The sequence below is a fragment of the Melospiza melodia genome, chromosome 10, assembly GCF_035770615.1.
Source record: "Melospiza melodia melodia isolate bMelMel2 chromosome 10, bMelMel2.pri, whole genome shotgun sequence".
Lineage (NCBI taxonomy): Eukaryota > Metazoa > Chordata > Aves > Passeriformes > Passerellidae > Melospiza > Melospiza melodia.
Window position 1 is genome coordinate 27,243,719 of NC_086203.1, and position 11,584 is coordinate 27,255,302.

The 11,584-nt window shown below is 43.1% G+C and overlaps 1 long non-coding RNA gene across 1 annotated transcript; it reads left to right on the forward strand.

Moving 5' to 3' along the window:
- The first annotated feature begins 616 nt into the window (after positions 1-616).
- On the forward strand, positions 617-10,538 carry LOC134422338 (uncharacterized). The gene is made up of 4 exons (XR_010028791.1): positions 617-783; positions 5,544-5,669; positions 8,426-8,544; positions 9,368-10,538. It is a non-coding gene; the product is annotated as an uncharacterized LOC134422338 (long non-coding RNA).
- Positions 10,539-11,584: the final 1,046 nt, after the last annotated feature.

Genomic DNA, 11,584 nt, shown 5'->3' on the forward strand with positions numbered 1-11,584 from the left:
CCATTCCCATGGCAGGCTGAGGAAAAGCACATTTCCCTCTTTGCCATTGAGGGAAGAGGTGCACCAGGCTGTCTGCAGGCACCTGTCATCAGCTGTGTCCCCAGAGATGTCCAGGGAGCTTGGGCAGCCCGCTCCCATCTTCTTCTTGCTCTTCCCAGGCCCTGAATGTGTTGCTGCAGCTGAGCTGTGTCCTCCAGCTTCTGTAGGGGCTGGAGTGCCCACAGGACACCTCTGCTCTTGGCCTCAGTGCATGAATGTGCACGAGGAATTTCCCCTGAACATTTATTATCCCTGGTACCACAGTCAACAGTTGGCTGGGTAACTGAGCAAATTTACTTGAACTCTTTATTTCCCAGGTCTTATTTTTCTAAGGAAGGCAATAAATCAATGACAGGAAAAGTACTCACCAGGCAGAAATTGGGTAGCTTCATGACTTAATCAGCACTGATTAATGCCGGTCGGGAATCTATCTCTGCATTTCTTTGGAATACATTTTGGAAAGTCTGGTAGTTCCTAGCAGAGTTTTGCATGAAAAATTAAATTACTTGCATATTCCTGTCTCTCCTTAACAACTAGGCTCCTCGAGGCTCGCACCCATCTTTCCCCGTAGGTCTGTCTGTCTGGGCGCTCCGCGGAGCAGCGCTCCCTCCGGAGCTGGAGGCAGATGGTCGCTGGGGAGCCCCGTGCCAGGTCTGGGTGACAGGAGCGGAAAGGCAGGGACAGCCACAGCCGGATGAGACACTTCTCTTCCTCCCTGGATGTCACAGGCTGGAAACACCAGAGGTACGTCAGCCAGAGATGGGGCTGGGGGCCGGAGCTGCGTCAGAAGCAACGCTTCTCCTGCGGGGGTGGACGAGGAGCCCTGGCTCCCCAGCAAGGTCAAGGCCGGCCAGCAAACAAGCCGGGCAAGAAACCCCCAGATGGATAAACAATCCAGACATCTGGTGAGATCCCGGCATTGCTGCAATCAGGGAGGTTTTGGCACTGGCTTTGACACTGCCAGGATTTCCCTTGTAATTAGCAGCGTGCAGCCTGTCTGGGGAGGATGTTCCCTCCGGAAAGCTGCTGGGACCAGGCTGCAAAGCGAGCTTAATCTCTGTGAAGCAAAGAATAACACCCAGTTAGTCCCTGGCTGCCCAAATATCAAGAAATTGCTAACTGGAACTCAACGAATATTAGATGCTGCTGATAACCAACTGCTAATAACTAACTGGCTTGGTTGCTGCCCAGATTTCATAAGGGGCTCACAGTGGGGCCATGAGGATAGCAGTGGAACAGACTTGGAGCAGCCATGAGAAGGGATTCAGTATGGCAAAGGGAGCATAAACCTCAGAGCATGCACAAGTGCCTGCATCCCCTTCACGGCATCAGAAAGTAAGGTGGGTACATATAAAACAGGCAAATTAAACTATAAATATATTATGATAAAAGGCTCAGTCTGGTAAGATTATCAACATAATAGATTTTTCAGTTTCTACACTGATCCAGGCACACAGACACATAAAATACCTCCACAATAGGGTTTTTCTTGGAAAAAAAAATAAATCTGTGTTGTTAAAGACCTTAGCTACCTGTATTTGAAGATCGTTGTCTGAAAAGATGAAAAACATACATTTTCATTTCATTTCAGATTAGCATGGTAAACAGCTAGATCAGTTCTTTCAAGTGGAGCATTCGGCTCCATTTGTTAGCTTTGTTGCTGATATTTCACCTCTCTTATTTACTTAACATAGTTTGACAAGAAATTCTCAGTGAGATAATATATCTACATGAAAGACAGGCTTGGGGAACAAGTCCAGGGTTTTCAATGGGACAGAATCAATTATTTATGTCTTTGCCATTTTGGTCTGTCTTCATTGCACAGAAAGCACTCGGAAGAACTACCCAACCAGCTGCACATTTTTGGTAGATAGATACAATCTATTTTTAGGGAAAAGCAGGAAAAAAAAAAAAGGGGACATCAGTAAATCAAGATTGCACCCACTTGTGAAAAATATCAAATCCCAAGTGATGGAAACTAACACCCTACAAAACAACACCCTCTCCCCAGCCAGGCAGGATGGCCCCTGCTGCAGGGAGCAACCAGTGCAAACAGAATTAGCAAATGTTCCTGTTGCTGTTTGCCACACAAAATTAGACAAACTGTACAGAAGTCAACTTTATTTTTCCCCAACAGTGCAGTAAAAATGATCCTTACACAGCAACCAGCTGGCGCAAGGAGTTTCTGAGGCTGAAGCAAGGCAGGTGATGGAGGACACCTCCATTCTTCAATAAATATCAGAAAGGAAAATTGCTTACCCGTTCTGGATAGCTCAAAAACGTAAACCAGAGCAGTGTCACATCCAGCCCATCCCAGCTCAGATCAGCAGGCAGACCCTGAAGAGACCCAAGGCACTGGAGTTCTGTTTCAGCACCCTGATGGGACCATGCCAAACATCAATCCAAAGGCAGGCAGCCGTGCTGTAGCCAAAGGCTGCAGGGACAGCAGAGAGGCTCCAGTTCCTGCAGCAGCATCACAGTAAGTGATGAGGGGAAGTTTCTACAGCCCATGAGCACTTTGTCAGTCAGAGGTCAATGAGAAAGGATAAAGAACACAAAAAAAAAAAAGCATAAATAAAAAAATAAGTGGGGTAGAGGAATGAAAGGGAATGGGCAGTGAATTTAAAAAATAAAAAGAGAAACCAAAGCATGCTAAAAACTTACCCAAAGTAAAAGCCAGGCCTTCATGATGTGCCTGCAGAAGCCTAGGTGAAATCTCCCCCTCACTTTGATGATGGAGGGTCAGGTCTTTAGGAAAAAGGGTGAGCCTGGACATAATGAAAAGAAATAATGTAGTGCAAACGAAGGAAAATAAGTGAGTGGTGCTGTACAAAAATAACGATTCTGTAGCTACTAGGCAATATTGTCATCTCTGCACACATCCAAGGACTTAAGTGACCCACTACTCTTGCTGAGGATCTGCTCCATTAATAATAAGAAAGAGCAATTTAAACTATGGCTTTTTTCATTGTGTTTTATACAGGTTTGGGGAATATATTATCAAAGGCTCCAATTCTGGCCAAAGTCCACAGGAATCATCACCTGTGGTCAGGCCCTGGATAGAAAGATCAGAGCTATCTTTGCGTAGCCCTACCACCAAAAACAGATCAATCAGAAGTAACTCAAAAGGAAATAGTCTACAGGGAACAGATGAAGATGCATTTAGAGGAAATAATCCCCATTCAGGATGCCATTATTAAAAGAGAGAGATAACTATCGCAGCTAAGATATGTCAGGGCAACCTCGTTGACATGGGACTGGAGAACTTCTACTGTAAAAGCAGAGAAACTAGGTCAGTGCTTTTTGAAGAGAGGAAAGCTCAGGGTGGACATCATTATTTTATACACGATTCTAAGGGGAATAGCTAGGAGAGATGTCAGAAAACTAGTGTCAAATACAAGAACAAATGGACAGGCTCTAAGAGAGGGAAATGAAGAGAAACTAAAGGAGGCTCGAGCTCAAGGGATATAAACATTTCTGTACACACTAAGCAGTTGATGCAAGGACTGGGTTACAGAAAGGGCTGCTAAGAGCAACCAATAAGGGTTTGGAAAAGGAAAAGCTTTGTGGGGTACAGCCACCTGAGAGCAGACAAATCTGTCTCTTGATCTTGTCTGTCCCTAGAATTGCCCAAGTTTCAATCTCAAAATTACTACGAGGTTCACATACAGTAAATCTCTGTGCAAGCGCAATAGATTGAAGTGAGAATTCAGTTTATGACTCAAAGATAAAACTCAGAAGAGCATTTGCCTTCTAATTCTATTAATATAAATGTAATTACAAGGGATAATTCCAATTCAAATGTTAACTTATAAGGACTGGTGGAGGTAGCAGCCTACAGAGAAAGAGATGATGCTGGAATCCCTGATTCTTATGTTTGATCAATAGTTCAGTACTAATAGACTTTATTTATTAATTGGAGCATGTGGTTTGAAAATGAGCCTAGTTTTTAGGTGGCATGCTCTAACAACTAGAATTTTTGCATGTTGCAGTTGTCTCTATGCAAGAAAAAAAGCCTCTCTGTAGGGTTGTAACAGATAAGGATTGTCTTTATTTAAAAAAATAAAAAAGGCAGAATGCTGACTATGATGCAAGTGGCTTCCAGAACATGCTGCCTTAAACACAGATCAAAACAATACTCTTTGTTCTAAATACCTGAGATGTAAACCAGTCACTAGGGGAAAGAAAAAACCAAACAAGTAGGTTGAGGTAATAGCTTGGGGCAAGGGGAATTGAAGACAGAGAAAAATCAGTGGACTGTATAGTCTAGAGCTCTTTTAGGGCATTTTCTTATATCCTCTAAAATTTAAAGACAGAACTTCATATGATCAAAATAAGCATGGCTTTACTGAAGCTGATGAAGCTAAGCTATGGATCTGTTTCCAAATATATATTCTACTACTGTTAAAGAAGAAAATAGGAAAAAAAGTAGCAGAAACACAGGAGACACAACAGTCCCATTGAATATGTGTCAGATTCTGAGTCCTGTAAAAAGTGTAATGCCAACCTTGTTCATTGGGAGTTTTCCATGTTTAGAATAACATGGTTTAGGATATGGTATAGGAGTGATTATGGTAGTATGAGGTTGACAGTTGGATTAGATGATCTTGAAGGTCTCTTCCAGCCTTGATGATTCTGTAATTCTGTAATTAATTTTTTCTGCTGTCTTACTTTGGCCTGAAAAATGTCACAAATCTTCCTGCTTTCCAGCCCAGTGGTTAAACAAGAGAGATTTTGAAGTGCAATATGAGTCGGAAAGGGTCTGAGTGTGCTATAGCCCTCTCGGCCTCCATTCTGCGCTGTGGCAGTAGAAATGTGCCTGCGCTTTCCAGGTCGTAAAAATCCCTGGCAATGGGATGCTCATAAAACTTTCAGAGTGTGCTCAGATCAATTGTGAACCACCAGGATGTGATACTGAGATGAAGTGGCCCATCTCAACCACAGTTACAGCCACTGAGACATTGATGTTGACACGGAACCAAAAATTTGTCACGACGCTGGGAAGAGCAGGGATCACAGAGTGAGTGATACTGATCAAAGCAGATGAGAGTCAGGAATGTTTATCCAGGAGACGCAAACTCAGACACATACCTCGGTGATCTGAAGCCGTCAGAGTTAATATGCTGTCTATTAACATTTGTTCAAATACAGCACCTGTCAGAGCACGTAGAGGAAAAGGCTTTTTTAGGTCAATCTGACACGTGAAGAGTGAGATGTTGTCAAGGGGAGCTAACCCTGGCTGGCTGGCAGTGGGTGCTGTGTTTTCTGTGCACCTTGTCTTCTCCTAGGCACCAAACCCCAGAGTTCAATGCTCTTGGTGGACTTTGGTTTTACTTCAGTATGACCATTTCTCACACTCTTAATAGCATTCAAATATCTGCTGTGCTAATGCATGTGTCTTCTTGCACTGCTCTGCGAGGAAGGGGAATGCAATGCTTGTGGTTACTGGTTGTCTGCAGCACAGGTGAGGTTGGAAAAGCCAGAGAAATTTATTTTCCCTACAGGCAGAACTCTCCAGAGCTCACCACCCTGTTTGCAGCCTCATGGATCAATGCTCTCAGGAGGGAAGTGCAGCATCCTGGCAGCCCAGCAGCCTCAAGCCCCTGTGCTGATCCTCTGCTGATGTTTGGGTATGTAGCAGCCACCCCAGGAACACTTACAATAGGTTCTATACTGAAGAAAATAGGGTGGCAAATAAGTTTTCACCTCTCACTAGGTGTTTTAAATGACATCCCATTATCAAGCAGCTGGGCACTCCCTGGGAAGGTCTTTCATATCTGTTTCATATACAGGCTATCACAAAATGTTACTTGTATTATTATGTGTCCTTAAGTCATAGAAAAGCAGAGAATTTATATTTTTTGGCAGTTCCCAATGTCATTGTTATTGCCCATGCCACGGTTGCATATCTTCACCTGAACTTCGAAATCTCACTGCATATCAGATAGTTTCAGAGCAAACCCGTGTTCTTAATGAGTAAATGAAGTTACTGCTACTTTAGTTTATTCTAAGTGTTGAACCCAGCATGGGATCTAACCTGGAACAGTCATCTCAAGAATATTGCAGTGGAAAGTAGAGCGTAGGATTTAACATTGGAAATTAGAAGTTGATCCTACTTCTTATACAAAATTGAGATTGACAAAATTGAGGTTTATCTACATAAACCTTTAAACAAAGATGTGGCTCTGAATCAAAATTAGGGAACTGGAGAAATGAAATTGAGGACTTTGTGCTCTTAAAGGAAACTTGCCCAGCAAGACTGTGAGCAGCGGAGAACTAAACGCAGACATTAATGGAGTCAGGTCTTTTTCTGGAGGTCAATTTTTAATAAATCAAGATTGTTTAAAAATTATAATTATTGATTAATTAAATTTATACTTGGAGCTTAGCCCTCTTAGTTTTGAAGAGTCTGTACACCCAGTTGGTATGAATGATGAACTGAAAGAAAGGGAAAAAAAGTCATTATTTAATTAACTAGTATTCCAACTGGATTTAATGCTAGCAGTGGATTTGGGTGTCTGTTCCCCACAAGTACGAATAAAAGGGTTTTGCAAGGCTCTCTCTGCAGTCAGATTCCAAAATCTGACTATAAAGAAACTGAAAGAGGGCAGATTTGGATTAGATATCAGGATGAAATTCTTTGCTGTGAGGGTGGTGAGGCACTAGTACAGGCTGCCCTACCAGAGCAGCACCCAAGGCCAGGGAGGACAGGGCTTGGAGCTGCCTGGGACAGTGGAAGATGTCCCTGTCCATGGCAGGGTTTGGAACAAGATGAGCTTTAAGCTCCCTTCCAATGCAAACTATTCCATGATTCCATGAATAATATGTTCACCTCCAAAATGTGGTCCTCAAAGGACAGAGTAAGATTGTTTATAAGCGTATTATGGGTCCAGAAGTCCAACAGCAAAGTGTGCAAAGCTGAATTGCACAGCTGTACAAGCAATTTCTGGGCTTGGATGAACGTAGCTGGAAGTAACCAGACAGGGCTGAAGCCTGAGAAAGAAATAGCACAAAAGCAGGAGAGTCCATTTACCTAAACTGGAACTTGCAAGGTGGGAGCAGGCAGGATTGGGCCCTTGCAAGCAGAGGGGAACCAGATGAAAAGGGAAAAGGAGCAACACCCAAGGCAATGTGTGCCAAAGGCAGGGGGCTGGAGGTGAGTGAAATAAGAAATGAGGAGGCACCACGTTGGCATGAAGGGATACACTGTCACAGGCAGCTCCCAAGCTGATCCCACACTTAAAAATAGATTGACATCTATCCAGGAGATGAGTTTGTTATTCTGTAACTACAGCATTTTCTATTATGTTTGATAAGGGAAAGAAGATTGCATCTTGGTCAGAAATATAAAAATTCGTCTCCTAGCAGGGGATAATAGCAGGAGAACAGGGGCAGATGAGAGCTGCAGATTTCAAATAGTTCAGTGCAGTCCCTGGTAGGGGAGATAACATCTCAGCCCAGCACTGAACTTATCCCATGCTCACAGCCAGGCCACTCCTGTGGTGTCCCAGGGGCAGTGCCCTGCTCCTCTCCTCTCGGGTCACTATGGGCAATTCTTCTGGGACTCAACTTGATTTTGCACAGAAACACGCTAGGGGAACAAAGACAGGGCCAGTGTGCCAGCAAGGCCCTGATCCAGGGGAAGTTTTGGGGTGGAATTAGTGTAAAAGAGGTGTTGGCTGTCAACAGGGGTGTCGGTCTCTTGGGGGGGCTACAAGAAAGATGGAGAGACCTTATCTACAGAAGCATGCAGTGACAGGACAAAGGGAAATGGATTCAAAATGAAGAGGTTTGGATTTGTTATTGGGAAGAAATTCTTCTGTGGGAGGGTGAGGAGACCCTGGCACAGGTTGTCCAGAGAAGCTGTGGCTGCCCCATCCCTGGAAGTGTCCAAGGCCAGGTTGGACAGGGCTTGGAGCAGCCTGGGGTGGTGGAAGGTGTCCTGGCCATGGCAAGGGGATGGACCAAGATAATTTTTTAAGGAACCTTCCAACCAAAGCCAGTCTGGGATTCTATGAGCATACTCCAGACAGAATGTGTGCACTGCCTGACTTCTGCAATTGCACGATAGGTAGTACAAAAACCTTAACTTTGCAAAAAATCCAAACCTCTTTTGTTTCAGTGTGTAACTGTTGATCTAAAATGGGAGTTCTTGTTTTCTAATTCAAAAAGCTTAAAAGATGGTTCATTTTATATTAAAATGATAGCCTTTGCAAGAGACCTTCAATCTAATTAAAGCCAGGAGATTAGCATCCCTTAGAATATTTGCAAAGCCTGCAATGCGAAGTTAATGAAATGTGTACACTTTTACAAAGCTTTAATTTTTAATGAAATAATTCAGGACATGGACCTTGCTCCTCTGCCTTACCTACTTTGTCCAAAACAGGGGGTGTTTGTAAACAATGCAGAGTTCTGGGCTGAAGAAGACAGAAGAGAGGATAATCTAAAGGCTTCTTGGTAGCTACTGCAAGCCTGTCTTTTGTCTCTTCTGTTCAGCCTGAGAATGTGAGTATTCCTGATTAATAGCAATGACTGAGAATATGATTTCAGAGTGGCAGTTATTGCTTAAGGCTAATATGTGTGTATATTTTTATATATGTCTGTATGCATAAATATATATATGTAGCGTATACTATATTAATATATAAATACGTGCATGTATAATAAATTAGATATACAACTATGTAAAATCACAGTGACTGCTAAAGGGACTTAGATAAAGAAGGTAAGGGAAATATTTCAAGGGAATGTTTGCTATTTGAGGAAATGGGCTGAGCTCAGAGGCATCAGAGCAGCCAGGGCTGGACCAGTCTGGTTCAGAGGGGATGACCAAAGAAAACCCTAAGCAATTCCAGCCTCTTTTCAGGTCAGGCTCTTCTAATGATGGCCCCACTCCTCTGTTATCGCTTGAGAAGGAAGAAAAGAGGAAAAAAGCTAAAGCACAGAGAAGAGCAAGCCCTGTTCAGAGTCAGGGCTGCTCTCGCAGTGTCAGGGGGCAGGGCATCCCCAGGGCCAAGCACACCCTGTCCTGGGCTGATTTATAAACAGCCACACCATTAGAGCTATTTACTGCATCTGCTGCTTTCACCCTTTCCTTTGCTGCCTCTCAGTTTTGCCACAGGAAAGATCTGGCTGTTGCATTCAAAATAGTAATTCTTTTATAGAGCCACCCCCCTACTTTATATTATGCGTACTGGATCCTTCTGAAACCTAAATGTTAGAATATCCTAATCTTGCTCTACATTTTAAAGCTGAAAGATAAACGTGTTGTTTAATGAAATCCACAACACTACAGGAATAGTAACCATTGTGTTTCTTCATTTCAAAGAACGGCTGAAATCTAACATCTGGTGTAACTGTACAAACCTGACCTTAGGTCACAGTAAGTATTGTATTGTTGATGATGGATACGCTTTTTTCATTACCATGCTGTCTCCATTCTTTCAGCATCCATGCTGTGAATCTCCAGTTATAGCTGGGACTATTGATAAATACTGATTTTTAAAATACAATTCGCTTTTTTTTTTTTACACTTTTAAGCATGCATTGTACGGTATTTTCTTTTTAAATAGCTCTTCTAGTTTGTTGTCAACAATATGCTATTATTTGAACAAACTTTTCTGCATGATAGCTCTAACACACAAGGATCAAGGATTATATGTCTGAAGATGCTGCTATGATCCTGAAAGAGCAGTGTCACAAGAAGGTGATCCTCTGCCTCTAATGCCTTCCCCTGTACTTTCCTCTTTGGAAAATTGTTTCCTTAAAGCCCTTGCAGAACCAGGGTTTAAGGTTTAAATTGGGAAGCAGATGTGGACACCTGTGAATGTGTCTTTGCACATCACTGTTTCAAGGTTTCAGCCCCTGTGCAGGAAATGAGGCCCTGCACTGTCCTGGGTGATTGATGTCCATTATTCCCCAGAGCTGGGGTAATTCACCCTGGGTAGGGACTGGGCAGGAGCAGTTCTGGAACCAGTGCTCCCAGCAAGCCCAGGGAAGTACCAGTCAAGAGAAGACGTTGCCCTCATGGCTGGGAGTTCTGGTCAGATCTTAAATTCATAAAACCCACCAGAAGCTCCAACACTGAACTGGGAGAGTGAGGGCAAATTTAATGATGATTTCTATTTGTTTCTTTTGCTGACTGTATCTATCCCCTGAACCTTTCCATTTTTTCAGCTCTCCAAGAGCGTCACAAGACTCTTAGCACAAAGCTTGAATTTTTTTTCACCCTAAAGCTGTGCAAACACAAACCTCTTTTCCAATCCTTTGGGCAGCAGATGCCCAGGCTCATTCAGACTTGACTCTTTTGGATGGAAATCCTGACTGGGATTGCTGAATGTACTGTCAGCAAAAGAGGAATGTGTCCTATCCTAATCCTGAGGTTGTAATGCACATGCTGTGTTCTTGCTGGGTGCTAATATTCCTTCATGATGTTACTGCATCATGCAGTGGAGATAAAACAGAATTTCCTTGGCTCATCCTCGTGCTCCCTGAAATCCTTACATTTTTACCAACCCAGCAGTAACCAGCATGGAAAACGTCTGAAAGCATGGCTTCTACACTTTTAAGAAACATCTATTCACTTCAGCTCTGTCAAAGCTAAATACATTTATAGATTTGTTCGTAATTATTTTTAGAGTAGAATTCTGTTTGTTTGACAATATCTGAAAAATTAAATACCTGGGGCAAAGTTGCTGAGTGCAGCTGGTACATTGAAACATGGGGAAATACTTGCTGTAATTGTGAAGGTTTTATTTAATGGCTCTGAAGGCAGAGTTAACTCATTCAGTGTGGACAGGTTGTTTTTGTTTGATGGGCTGGTGGTGCTGCCCTCTCTGTCACAAGCTGCCAGCCCTGTCCTGTAGCACAGGGATAGCTCAACCTGGAAAAAAGACTTTGGAGACACCTAATTTTGGCCTTCAGTACCTGGAGAGAGCTATAAGAAAGATGGAGAGAGACTATTTACCTTAGCCTGGAGTGACAGGACAAGGAGTAATGGCTTCAGACTGATGGACAGTAGGTTTAGATTAGATATTAGGAAGAAATGCTCTCCTCTGAGGGTGGTGAGGCTCTGACAGAGGTTACCCAGAGAAGCTGTGGCTGCTCTACTTCTGGAAGTGTTGAAGGCCAAGCTGGAAAGGGCTTGGAGCACCCTGGGATAGTGGAAGGTGTCCTGGTGCCAGGTTTCTGTGCCACGAGGGTGCAGAAGCTCTGGACCTGCCTAGCTGTGAGCTGAAATGCATCGGCAGGACAATTAACAAATATTCTATACTCTTCCCACCCATTCTGCACTTTCCATGACCTCTTCCTTTCATCAGTACAAGTAAATTGAATTCAGCGCATTTAAAGACCCTGTCTGGATCTATAACATTCATAACCATGCTGTAACCATGAATGAAAAGCTGAGGGAGAGTATGGTTTGTATCCAAGGGCTCTTTTGCTTTTTATATGTTTACATATACCAGCCAATGGTCAGCAAATAAGCACCATGGCTGGTAATGAAATGTTCAAACCATCTGTTTTAATCTGCAATTTAATTTCACTA